Source organism: Microtus pennsylvanicus, chromosome 8 (assembly GCF_037038515.1).
Source record: "Microtus pennsylvanicus isolate mMicPen1 chromosome 8, mMicPen1.hap1, whole genome shotgun sequence".
Classification (NCBI taxonomy): Eukaryota; Metazoa; Chordata; class Mammalia; order Rodentia; family Cricetidae; genus Microtus; species Microtus pennsylvanicus.
The window spans coordinates 27,529,603-27,543,943 of NC_134586.1; the positions used below are offsets into that span (position 1 = coordinate 27,529,603).

Here is a 14,341-nt window from a genome sequence, read left to right on the forward strand (position 1 = left end):
GAAATAAATTACTTAGTTCTTGATTTGTTAATTTAGTTTTGGGCAATACCCAGTTAATATCTCCCAGCAGTTTTTGAAAAATCATTAAGAGTTCATTAATTGATCTCTCCTGATTTGTACTTTCTGTCATTAAATTTTCTCTAAACCTATTTTATATCCTAGGTAATTAATAGAATCTCCTCTTTGTATTTTTTTCAGGAGCAATTTGTAGTCCCTAGCAAAGCAAAATTTTCTTTACCTCATTAAGCATTTTTTCTAAGAAATCCAAGTCTGAATCAGCTAGTAAGATGTCATCTATATAATGGTAAATCATATATTCAGGAAACTGTTTGCAAACAAATTCCAATGGCTTTTGTACAAAATATTGGTGTAAAGTAGGGCCACATAATATCATTTGCAGAAGAATTTTTCACTGATACCTTTTACCAGGTTGAGAATTATTATTCTGTTTTTGTAAAGGTATAGTAAAAAAGTAATTTTTAAAAGTCCATTAGTATAATTGAAGTCAAAAGACTTCCAGGCTATAAAGAGTCCACTGACTCACCTCATTTATGACTCTTAAATCTGTTAATGTTCTCCATTTTTCAGATTTCTTTTTAATGAAAAATATAGGTGAATTCCAAGGATTGATTGATTCTTCGATATATTGAACATTTAGCTGCTTCTGTACCAGCTGTTCTAGTGCCTATAATTTTTCTGATTTCAAAGGTTATTGTCCTATCCATACACATTTTATCAGTTAACCATTTTAAAGGTAGATCTGTTAGTACTTTTGAAAGACCACCAGCTGTTGTGCCCTATTTATGTATAACCTGAAAAGGTATGTGACTGTTCTTGATAATACCTTTTGATATTTCTCTCAGAAGCATTCTTTGTTTATAGTTTATTCCTGAGGTTGGAGGAATACTCATCTGTGCTTTCCATTGCTGCAACAAATCATGTCCCCATAAATTCATTGTTAGCTACATATGGTTCTAATTTTTCTTCTGGCCTATACACTCAACCCATCTTACATTTTGTTTTCCCTGAGATAAAGTTCCAATTCCAAGAAGCTGAACTTTTACATTCTGAAGAGGCCAATCTGGATGCCAAGATTTTGGTGAAATTATTGTTACATTTGTACCTGTTATCTATTGACCCGTCAATTTTAATGCTTTTTATATGTATTTATAGCTTTGATCTCTGATCCTTTTTAGCAGTTTGCCAAAATACTTGCTTTCCGGTTTCTCTTAACCTTTTTGTTTTATCACCTGAAGCTGTTCTGTCTTTGATTATATCCAAAGCAGTGTGACTTTTAGCAATAGGTATTAAATCTTTTAATTGCTCTGTGGATTAGTTTCTCTGATGCTCATAGGGAATGAGTGAGTCAAGTTTGATATTCAAGCCTATAGGAGACCCCTCAGGGTGTTTGCCAATGGCAAAGGGTTACCTTGTCTGTCCTGGAGCTGTATTCATTAATCCAATGCTGGCCTTTGCCAAACTTTTTGCATACTCCAGTAGGCTGGGGCCTTTTATTTGGATTATCTCTAGAAAAAAAATTTGTTTCTAGGAACATCTTGCATATAATTCCTTTTCAGATGACCCTGTTTACCACAATTAAAACATCCAATATTTTGCTTTTTCTTAGAATTTCCAAACATTACTTCTCCTATTAAGGCAACATCATAAGCATGAGATCCAGTACCAGCTGAATTTCTAATCCATTAATCTGTGGGTGGTAATCTTGCTTCTAAAGGTCTAATCACTCTTTTTGCATTCTGAATTAGCATTTCCAAAAGCCAAAGTTTCCGTTGATTTTTCTCTAACTTCTGGATCTGATATCTTTCTATTTTAGAGCTCAAGTTTATCTTTGTTTTAAAAAAAAAAAAAAAAGCAAAAACACTGAAGGATTCTTTTGGGCCTTGTATACCTTTAGTAAATGACTCAATTCTCTTTCCTAATTCTTCAACCCTGTCCCAAGTATTAAAGTTCCTGTATGACAGAGCACCAAGGGGTGATCATCAAATCTAGACTGTCTGCAAATCAGCACAATGGCCTTCTCTGATGAGCTGGTTTGGGAAATTTCTGTATCTCTAGCCCTATGGTTTGGTTCTATTTCCATTGTAACTGAGGGCCAGCTTTTGGGACAGTTCTGTTTCAAGGTACCCATAAATTTAACATCTGCTTCACTTAGGGTGAATGCATACTATATGACAGGACTGCTTCTTTTTTTTTTATTTCACAAGAAAAGGATATAATTCAGTAATATTCAGCTATTTGTTCACTAAATGAGAAGCTCTTTCGACTTTTAAAACTGAAAATATGACTTATTTAACAAATTAAACACTATGTATAATCTAATACATTCAACTTGAATCAATCAATAAAAGATCAGTTTGCCTATCTCCATTATTTTCATAGCACACTATAAAAACACTTATTCCCAGGCCTTTTTTTGTAATCCATAATATTATAATTCACGTTGTGCCAAGATACTTATGATAGGAGTATTAACCACATTCTTGTAAAGTAGGAGCTACTTCCTAAGTGAAAACTCACCCAATTCCTACAGACACAACATTAAGAGGAATGGAACAAAAAAACAACATCAGTTGAGAAAATCACATGTCACAAAAGTTTACCAGTTTCTTGGATTTTTTTTTAAAGTATATTATAATCTCTTTTTTTTCTTTGGAGGGGAACAGCACTTGCCGTTTATTCTGAGAGCCTACAGAAGCTGTGCTCCCAACACCCATACTAGGTGGTTCACAACCATCTCTGACACAGGCATGTATGCACGCACGTCCACACACACCCATGCGAGCGGGCGCGCACAAACACACACACACAATTAAAACCCTGCCACCTCCTTCCTCTGGTGTTGAAGTAGGTGGCAGTGACCTCTACTGGAATCTTGTTGTTTATCATTTTTATTTTTTTATTTTTTTGTGTTTATTTTTATTTTTTTTAGTTGTTGAAGAAAAAGGAAAAAAATTTCCGCCTCCTCCCCATTTCCCTCCCCCTCCTCACACACTTCGCCCTCTCTCCCCCTCCCCCCCCACTCCATTCCCCCTCCCTCTCAAGAATAAAGAGCAGTCCAGATTCCCTGCCCTGCGGGAAGTCCAAGGTCCTCCCACTTCTATCCAGGACCAGGAAGGTGTGCATCCAAACAGGCTATGCTCCCACAAAGCCAGTTCATGTATTAGGATCAAAACCTAGTGTCTCTTCAGTCTAAAACTTCTACAGGATTCCAGTTACCTTCTACATAGCCTTGGGGATGCCTGTCATCTTTTAGAGTAACTGGATAAACTAAAGTTGGTTTTCTAATATCCTTAGCCATTCTTCTTCAATTTCATAATGCAATAATGGTATGGTAAGTTCTGCTCTAAATTTCTATGTCTGTTTCTGAATTTTTTTTTTATTTTTATAAGTACTTCTTTCCAAGGCTTGTGTCTTATCATTCAGAATTTCATTATATTCATTAATAAGTCTTGCTAAGGCTTGTATCTCATCAGTGTTAAGTCTCTCTAAAGCTTGCATCTTATCAATAGTCAGTTTTTCTAAGTTTTGTATCTTATCAGTCAATTTTTCATATTTGTCATACTTATCAAATCTTTTTAGGGATAAAGTACAAATCACCAAACTAATAATAAATTAAATTGGTATTTTGTCAATCCCAGCCATGTGATTTATCCCTTTATTTTTTTTTTTTTTGCATTTATAAGCATAGTAGCACAAAACATGGTCTTAACTCCCTGCATTGTGGTATTTCTGATTTTTAACATGAGAAAGATAACTCCCTTTTTTTTGTTAAAAAAAAAAAAACACAAACCCTAATTTCCCCTTTAGGAATTCCCAGCTGTCTCACCATAACAGCACCAACAGAGCTATGCAGGGTGGGTGGAATAAGCTTCAATGTTGATGTTTGATTGTGCCTGCAGGGAGGGTTGGGACAGCAGGGTGCCCTGAGCCCTGCTAATTGCACATGTAGGCCTTGTGGCTGCTCAGGTACAGTGTGGGGAGAGGGGGTGAGCCCTAGGAGCTACCCTCTTGCCTGGGACACAGCATTGGAGAGGACCAAACTGCCTTTTACTGGTGGGGCACAGCTGATCTGAGGATACCTGCTCATGGGCAGTGTGGATGGGGCACAGTGTGCTAGTGCATGGCACAGCCTGAAGGACAGAGCCAGTAGGCAGTGGGGTGCTTTGGACTGGTGCTGTTGTGACTGCTTAACTGCCTAGGTGTGATCTAAGGCAACGCGTGTTGGATACCAAATGCAGTGTTTACCTAAATCGTTCAGTGTTAATAAAAGTTGGGAACTAGCAATTGAGATAAAAAACCTGATAAATTCAAGGAACAGTGGAGGATCGATCAACTTACCTTATTCTCTACATTTTTCCCATCCCAAAGCCCCAGAAAACTACACCCAGCCCCTCCTCTCTTCTTGTCTCTCTATTTGACTTCCTCAGTTTTCTAACAACTCGATGGCTGATCCTGGTCAGCCAATCACTTATTCTATGCGTGATTCACAGTGGACTTATTGCCACAGCAGTGGGATGGAAGTGCAAATAATTCTCCTACAACAATCTTATGTTTCCATACTGCAATAATGAGCTTATCCAGTGCTCTTCTAATAAACATCTGGTTGTGATATGCCTGACTTCCATCCAGTGCGTGCGTAGAGAAAATGGTGGTTCTCAACAGGTTTCTCTCCAGGGGCCTGTTGATCAGTCCATATGGTTCTCCCAGTACACAAAATACAAGTTGTTAGTATTCTTTTCATCTGCAGCATAATGTAAAACACTTAAGCATTTTTTTTTAAAATGTGAATTTCTAGCCAGGGGGTATTGTTTGGTACATGCCTTTAATCCTAGCACTCGGATCCTAGACGGATCTCTGAGTTCTGAGTTTGAGAGCAGCTTGATCTACAAATCAAGTTCCAGAACAGCCAGGGGTACACAAAGAAACCTTGTCTCAAAAAAACAAAACAAGCAGAAAGAATAAAAAAAAAAAAAAAAAAAAAAGAGGTTTCTAATGTGTAGCACAGAAATACAATGATTTAGAAATCTATTAAAAACTGTGCACTTGGGGGCTGGAGAGATGGCTCAGAGGTTAAGAGCACTACCTGCTCTTCCAAAGGTCCTGAGTTCAATTCCCAGCAACCACATGGTGGCTCACAACCATCTGTAATGAGATCTGGTGCCCTCTTCTGGCCTGCAGGCATACACACTGACAGAATATTGTATCCATAATAAATAAATAAATATTTTAAAAAAAAACTGTGCACTTAACCCAGGTTGAATTAAACACAAAACAGTATAAATGACATGCTAAGGGTTCTGATTGCAGTGAACTTTCAGTTCCTTTTATGGGGTGTTTATTAGAGCGACTTTCATGCTGTGGTCCGACTAGTCACAACAATGGCTATTTCCCAACAGAAAGTCCAAAAACTGCAATAGTTGTTCAGTTCATGAGGCTGTATATATCAGCTGACTTCAGTATACACTGGAACAACAAAGAATTTGATTCTAATATCAGCTAAGGAATACTTCTGCAGCAGGATAGGTAAGCCAGTGAGAGGGGGAGAGAGGTCAAGCAGCCAAAAAGCAAAAATGTTCTTCTTTAATGTCCTTTTACATAGGCTGCCACTAAGGTGTGGCACAGGTTTAAGGTGGGTCTATCCTCGCTCAAATGGTTCAGATTGAGGGGTATGGTAGGGGAGTGGAAGTCTTCCAACCTCAGAAGATCTAGACTTAAGGCTGGTCTTCCCACCTGAAATAATCCAATCAAGAAACTTCACAGGTGTGCCCAGCTGCTTGGATTTTTGTTGATTCCACGTGTATTCAAGTTGACAGCCAAGGTTAGCCAACACACAAAGTCAGGACCTTTCCTTTATTCTGTCCAGTCTCCTTTACTCCATATGTTGGCTCAATTCTAATCATCCTGACTGTGGTGCATCTTGTTTTTGAGAATTTGCAGAATGTTCTTTGTTATTAATTTATGTGAGACTTATGATGTGTGTTTCTGCGCACTTAGTGACTGGTAAGAGCATATCCCATCAGTAACAGAGCCTGAACCTGAGCTCCACTCTAGCACTCTTTCATTCTGTGACTACAGCAAGTTATTTAGCCTCTTTAGGCATCAACTACTCTCATTTTTAGAAGGATGGTCTTTCATAATAAAAGATCAGTGGATTGCTTACATAGAATTGAGAATAGCTTCTTGTACAGTAAACTGTTAATAATAAACTTTTTTTTCCTGGTGATAATTCATAAGAAAAATAAAATCCTTTAAACCTATTAAATTATTAATAACTAGAGAAACCAAAAGCTTTCTCAGTGTAACTAGAGAGTTCAAGGTGTCAAAGAAATAGAAGACTGCCAAAAGAAATGGGCCTAACCATTCTTTTGTGTGGCTCTGTACCCAGAGTGAAGAATCATCTTTCTCAAGACAGCAATGACCCATTTATATAATTTTTTTGGTAAATCACTGGAATTGTCCAGTTTTATGGAACAATCCTGGCCTCATCAAACCAAGAAAAATGACCTAATAGTTCTTTTCCATCTCTAGCATTTATGATTATAACTTTGGAGCATCTGTTACAGATAAGTGGCAGCCATGAGTTCAGGGAGATGTAAAATTGTGCAGTTGGTGGCCTGCCAGTTCTTCATTAGGAACATTTGAGCTGGTTAAGCAAACTTAAGGAGAAGGAACAGTTTTTATTTGCAAATCCCACAGTGGTCTTCTTGTCCTTCTTATGCTGTGGTTTAGTTAACTGTTATTTTTTTATTGCCCTTTTATGTTAGCCTCTTTCCCCAAGAAAGAAAAAAGAATGAAAGGAGGCGGGACAGAATAATAAAGTAACAAGGCTAATGATTATAGTAATTTTTATTTTAAGTTAAGTCATGTTTAATTTAAATTTAAGTTATGGAGATTCTAACAAGCTGGGTCAATCTCTGCTCTGAATTCAGTTAGCATTCCCCTCTCTCTTAGTAGTCAAAACAAAGCTCAGAAAACCCTTCCATTCCTTTAAAAAAAGATTTATGATTATTTTCTGTTGGCTGAAATTTCTGACCCGCCTGGTCACATAGCTGTTCAATCCCAAAGAAACACACAGAGGTCTAAATTAGTTATAAACTGGTTGGTTGACCTATTAGCTCAGGCTTCTTATTAACTGTTTCTTACATCTTGAATTGGCCCATTATTCTTGTCTATGTTAGCCACATGGCTTGGTATCTTTATCAATGAGGCATTCTCATCTTGCTTCCTCTGTATCTGTATAACAACTGCAGACTGTGTCTTTCCTCTTCCCCGTATTCTCCTGTTGTGGTCACCCCACCTATATATACTTCCTGCCTGGTCACCCCACCTATACTTCCTGACTGGCTACTGGCCAATCCGCATTTTATTAAAATACAAGTTACAAACCTTTACGAAGTACGAGACCATTATCCTACAGCAGTTTTCTTGTTATTTGAGTGTATGTCACGTGGGCAGGTCTGCAGAGGCCAAAGCTTCAGTGGTTTTGGATCAGGAGTTAGAGGAGTTTGTTAGCTGCCTCATGTGGGTGCTGGCAACCAAACTCAGATCCTCTGGAAGAGCAACAAATACTTTTAACTCCTGAACCATCTCTCCAGCCTGTATTTAAAAAAACAAACAAACAAACAAAACGCTTTCCATCAGTCAGCTGGTAGATCTATGCTGGCTACTACTTCTTTCTCCTTGTTGATTCAACTTCTGGGTCTATATTTAATAGATTTTTTTTCTCCGCCTTCTACAACCTTACCTATGAAAGTTTTTTAACTTACCATTTAAATTCATAACATAAAATTTTAAAGTTAATTGTAGTCATTCAGAAAATAGCATAATCTAGTTGGAATTAAATAAGACATTTCCCATATTGGGTAAGAGCTTAATAAACAATTAGGATTTTATAGATGCTGTCAACACACAGGTGAAATGTACAGTACTATAGGATCACTACAGATGTATTTAGAATACTCTTGGGCTTTGTTTTTCCACCCTAGTGTTATTTATATAGGCAGTACTTAAAGTGCACTGTGCATCTGTGGGTTCATTTTCTACAGAAAGTTAAATGCCAAGCGCCTGCACCACCTTACAGCAAAGGAACAGGCAATATTAAACTCTCAGACTGTGGCTTTTAAATCATAGGTAAAAGTGTTTGCTGCCAAGCCTGACAACTTGAATTCAGCCCCTGGAACTCACATGGTTAAAGTTGTCATTTGATCTCCTGACAAGTGCCATACGTGCACACAGACAGATTTTTAAAAGAACAGATGTGTGTTTGCTAAAACAGAACAATACAGAGAAAATTAGCATGTCTTCTACACAAGGATAAAATACAAATTTGTGAAGCATTCCATTAAAAATAAAAAAGTATGAACAAATTCCACTAGAAAAATAGATATGTAATGAAAAGTAGGGGGCAAATTACCAATAAAATAAGGCATTAGGCTGACAAAGTAAGAGAACGAAATGAGAAAAATAAATTCAGAACTATCTGAATAAAATAAACAGAAGGGAAGGACATAGCTTTTAACAGTAACCATGAATGTAAGTAGTCTTAATTCTCTACTAAAAAAAAACAGACTTGCGGGCTGGAGAGATGGCTCAGAGGTTAAGAACATTGCCTGCTCTTCCAAAGGTCCTGAGTTCAATTCCCAGCAACCACATGGTGGCTCACAACCATCTGTAATGAGGTCTGGTGCTCTCTTCTGGCCTGCAGGCAACACACAGACAGAACACTGTATACATAATAAATAAATATTTTAAAAAAAAAAAGAAAAAAAAATAAAATAAAATAAATAAAAATACAGACTTGCTTAACAAATAGCATGATCAAACACAATGCTCCCTGTAAGAGACTCATTTCACATGTGAAAACATAAACAGAATAAACGAATGAAAGTAATCAGAATCCCTACTGCATATTGATAGTCTTTCTTAGGGTCTCTATTTCTGTGACCACAGCAACTCCTATAAGAAAAACATTTAATTGGGTGGCCTGTTTAGTTTCAGAAGTTCAGTCCATTATCATCATGGTGGGAGCATGGTGAGGAGCATAGTGGCATACACACAGCAGACATTATGCTGGCTACATTTTGATCAGAAAGCAACAGGAAGTGGACTGAGACACTGGGAGATACCTGAGATAGGAAACCTCAAAGCCTGCCCCACACAATGATACACTTCGTGCAACAATGCCATACCCACTCTGACAAAGCCACACCTCCTAATAGTCTTACTCCCTATGAGGTTATGGGGCCAATTACATTGATCAAGGGGATATTTGTTTGTAAGTTTATGCCTCCAACTGTTGAGGTACCCAATTTTATAAGAAACAGTCATACAAATAAAGAAATTTAGCCTTCACTGTAATAGGGGTTATTTTAATACTAAGAGCAACCCTTTGCAGAACTAGAGAAAAAGTTCTAAAATTGATATGGTAGCACTATAAACTATAAAACTATAAATGCCTAAAGAAACCTAAGTGTGGAGCAGTACTGCAGGCATAATACAGTTCCGTTATAACACAGTGGACATGCTGTTTGCATAAATGAAAACGTGAAGCAGTGAAACATTAAGGGGATTTGAATCAGAGTATCTTCAGGACTCAATTCTCAATAAAGATGTTAAAAATACATGTTGGAAGCTAGGCATGGTGGTGATGCTTGTGTGCATTTAGGAGGCAGAGGCATCTCTCTGAGTTCAAAGCCAGCTAAGCCTACACAGTGAGATGTTGTCTCAAAACCGTTTCCTGTGTAAAGGTGTGGCACCTGGTGGGTTCAACATACCCCAGTGGAAGGCCACATATCCAAGTGTATAGGACAGTACTAACTGTACTTCATTTTTTTTAAGAAATGAAAAAGGACAGAAAGTTAGGTTGGTGGGCAAGGGGAATGAATAATGTAGTTGAAGTTTTCTGTCTCATCAGCCAGTTTCCAAATAACTACATATAGGTTTATTATTAATTTCAAGTGCTCAACCAATGTCTCAGGCTTTCTTTTTTAGCTAGCTTTGTTTTTGTTGTTGGTTTTATTTTTGTTTTTTGAGCTTTTTTGAGATAGGGTTTTTCTGTAGCTTTGGCGCCTGTCACTCTACAGACCAGACTGGTCTCAAACTCATAGAGATCCAGCTGTCTCTGCCTCCTGAGTGCTGGGATTAAACCACAAACAACTTGTACTTCTCTTCTTGCTTGCTCTGCATCTCATGGCTTCTCCTCCTACTTAGCCTTTCTCCCAAGCATTCTCTCTACCCTATAAATTCTCCCCTAGCCATCAGCCAATTTAGTTTTTATTAACAATGATTGCAACACATCTTCACAGTGTACATTAGGATTTTTCCACAACATTTTCCCCTTGTATTTAATTAAAAAGAAAGGTTTTTACTTTAACATAGTAAAATTATATATAACAGAAACAGTTATCTAGTAGGAATTAGAGTTGCAATATCCAGTCCATTTGTATTTTGAAAATATTCTATCATTTATCTTATCCCTTTGAGTCTAAAGTTTTATGCCTAATTTACCTTTTATCATAACTAAGGAAATTTTTTACGTATTTTTTAATTAATTAATTTATTTATTAAAGATTTCTGTCTCTTCCCCACCACCGCCTCCCATTTCCCTCCACCTCTCCCAATCAAGTCCCCCTCCCTCGTAAGCCCAAAGAGCAATCAGGGTTCCCTGCCCTTTGGGAAGTCCAAGGACCGCCCACCTCCATCCAGGTCTAGTAAGGTGAGCATCCAAACTGCCTAGGCTCCCACAAAGCCAGTACGTGCAGTTGGATCAAAAACCCATTGCCATTGTTCTTGAGTTCTCAGTAGTCCTCATTGTCCACTATGTTCAGTGAGTCCGGATTTATCCCAGGCTTTTTCAGACCCAGGCCAGCTGGCCTTGGTGAGTTCCTGATAGAACATCCCCTTTGCCTCAGTGTGTGGGTGCACCCCTCGCAGTCCTGAGTTCCTTGCTCGTGCTCTCTCTCCTTCTGCTCCTGATTTGGACCTTGAGATTTCTGTCCGGTGCTCCAATGTGGGTCTCTGTCTCTGTCTCCTTTCATCGCTTGATGAAGGTTAATATTCAGGAGGATGCCTATATGTTTTTCTTTGGCTTCTCCTTCTTATTTAGCTTCTCTAGCATCACTAATTATAGGCCCAATGTCCTTTATTTATGGCTAGAAACCAAATATGAGTGAATACATCCCATGTTCCTCTTTTTGTGTCTGGCTTACCTCACTCAGGATAGTGTTTTTCTATTTCCATCCATTTGCATGCAAAATTCAAGAAGTCCTTCTTTTTTACTGCTGAGAAGTACTCTAATATGTATATATTCCATACTTTCTTCATCCACTCTTCCATTGAAGGGCATCTAGGTTGTTTTCAGGTTCTGGCTATTACAAACAATGCTGCTATGAACATAGTTGAGCATATACTTTTGTTGTATGATAGGGCATCTCTTGGGTATATTCCCGAGTGGTATTGCTGGGTCCAGGGGTAGGTTGATCCCGAATTTCCTGAGAAACCTTGCCACACTGCTTTCCAAAGTGGTTGCACAAATTTGCATTCCCACCAGCAATGGGTGAGTGTACCCCTTTCTCCACAACCTCTCCAGCAAAGGCTATCATTGGTGTTTTTTATTTTAGCCATTCTGACAGGTGTAAGATGGTATCTTAAAGTTGTCTTGATTTGCATTTCCCTGATCGCTAAGGAAGTTGAGCATGACCTTAAGTGTCTTTTGGCCATTTGAAGTACTTCTTTTGAGAATTCTCTGTTCAGCTCAGTGCCCCATTTTATAATTGGGTTGATTAGCCTTTTATGGTCTAGTTTCTTGAGTTCTTTATATATTTTGGAGATCAGACCTTTGTCAGTTGCGAGGTTGGTGAAGATCTTCTCCCAGTCAGTGTTTTGCCTTTCTGTCTTAGTGACAGTGTCCTTTGCTTTACAGAAGCTTCTCAGTCTCAGAGGTCCCATTTATTCAATGAGGCCCTTAATGTCAGTGCTGCTGGGGTTATACGTAGGAAGTGATCTCCTGTGCCCACGTGTTGTAGAGTACTTTCCACTTTCTCTTCTATCAGGTTCAGTGTATACAGACTGATATTGAGGTCTTTAATCCATTTGAGTTTTGTGCATGGTGATAGATATGGATCTATTTTCATTCTTCTACAGGTTGACATCCAGTTTTGCCAGCACAATTTGTTGAAGATGCTCTCTTTTTTCCATTGTATACTTTTAGCTCCTTTATCGAAAATCACCTTTTCATAGGTTTGTGGGTTCTATTCTATTCCATTGGTTGACTTCTCTGTTTTTATGCCAATACCAAGCTGTTTTCAATACTGTAGCTCTGTAATAGAGTTTGAAGTCAGGGATGGTAATGCCTCCAGACGATCCCTTATTGTATAAGATTGTTTTGGCTATCCTGGGTTTTTTGTTTTTCCATATAAAGTTGATTATTGTCTTTTCCAGATCTATGAAGAATTTTGATGGGATTTTGATGGAGATTGCATTGAATCTATAGATTGCTTTTGATAGAATTGCCATTTTTACTATGTTGATCCTCCCAATCCAAGAGCAAGGGATATCCTTCCATTTTCTGGTGTCGTCTTCAATTTCTTTCTTCAAAGACTTAAAGTTCTTGTCAAATAGATCTTTCACTTCCTTGGTCAGAGTTACCCCAAGATATTTTATGCTACTTGTGACTATTGTGAAAGGTGATGCTTCTCTGATTTCCCTCTCTGTTTCCTTATCCTTAGTGTATAGGAAGGCAACTGATTTTTTGGAGTTGATCTTGTATCCTGTCATATTACTAAAGGTGTTTATCAGCTGTAGGAGTTCTTTGGTAGAATTTTTGGGGTTGCTTATGTATACTATCATATTATCTGCAAATAACGAAAGCTAACTTCTTCCTTTCCAATACGAATCCTCTTGATCCTTTTATGTTGTCTTATTGCTATTGCTAGAACTTCAAGCACTATATTGAAGAGGTATGGAGAGAGTGGATATCCTTGTCCTGTTCCTGATTTTAGTGGGATGGCTTTGAGTTTCTCTCCGTTTAATTTAATGTTAGCTGTCTGCTTGCTGTAAATAGCTTTTATTATATTTAGGTATGCCCCTTGTATCCCTAATCTCTCCAAGACCTTTATCATAAAGGGGTATTGAATTTTGTCGAATGCTTTTTCAGCATCTAATGAAATGATCATGTGGTTTTTTTCTTTCAGTTTACTTATATAGTGGATTACATTGATAGATTTTCGTATGTTGAACCAGCCCTGCATCTCTGGGATGAAGCCTACTTGATCATAATGGATAATTTTCCTAATGTGTTCTTGGATTCGGTTTGCCAGTATTTTATTGAGAATTTTTGCATCGATATTCATGAGTGAGATAGGCCTGTAATTCTCTCTTGGTTGGGTCTTTGTGTGGTTTTGGTATCAGGGTAACTGTAGCTTCGTAAAAGGAATTTGGCAATGACTCTTCTGTTTCTATATTGTGAAATACATTAAGGAGTATAGATATTAGCTCTTCTTGAAAGTTCTGATAGAATTCTGCATTGAAACCATCTGGTCCTGGGCTTTTTTTGGAAGGGAGGTTTTTGATAACAGCTTCTAATTCTTTGTGACTAACAGGTCTATTTAGATTGTTCACCTGGTCTTGGTTTAACTTTGGTATATGGTACTTATCTAAAAAAATGTCCATTTCTTTTGCATTTTCCAGCTTTGTGGCATACAGGCTTTTGTAGTAAGATCTAATGATTCTCTGAATTTCCTCTGTGTCTGTGGTTATGTCCCCCTTTTCATTTCTGATCTTATTTATTTGTGTGTTCTCTCTCTGTCGTTTAATTAGTTTGGATAGGGGTTTGTCGATCTTGTTGATTTTCTCCAAGAACTAACTTTTTGCTTCTTTGATTCGTGTTTTTATTTTGTTGATTTCAGCCCTCAGTTTGATTATTTCCAGTCTTCTTCTACTCCTGGGCGCGTCTGCTTCTTTTTTTTTTTCTAGAGCTTTCAGGTGTACTGTTAATTCTCCAATGTATGCTTTCTCTGTTTTCTTTAAGTGGGCACTTAGTGCTATGAACTTTCCTCTTAGCACTGCTTTCATCGTGTCCCATAGGTTTGAGTATGTTGTCTCTTTATTTTCATTAATTTCAAGGAAGACTTTAATTTCTTTCTTAATTTCTTCCTTAACCCAGGTGTGGTTCAGTAGTTGACTGTTAAGTTTCCATGAGTTTGTCGGCTTTCTGGGGGTAGCATTGTTGTTGAATTCTAACTTTAATCCATGGTGATCTGATAAGACACAGATGGACACTGATATTTTTTTGTATCTGTGGTTTCCTTTGTTACCGAGTATG

At 37.8% G+C, this 14,341-nt stretch overlaps 1 protein-coding gene and 1 pseudogene across 13 annotated transcripts in view; both read left to right on the forward strand.

Moving 5' to 3' along the window:
* Positions 1–14,341, forward strand: part of Erc1 (ELKS/RAB6-interacting/CAST family member 1) — a 350,007-nt gene that overhangs the window by 205,532 nt on the left and 130,134 nt on the right. The gene's annotated exons all lie outside the window — the stretch shown is intronic.
* On the forward strand, positions 8,273–8,369 carry LOC142856664 (U6 spliceosomal RNA; annotated as a pseudogene).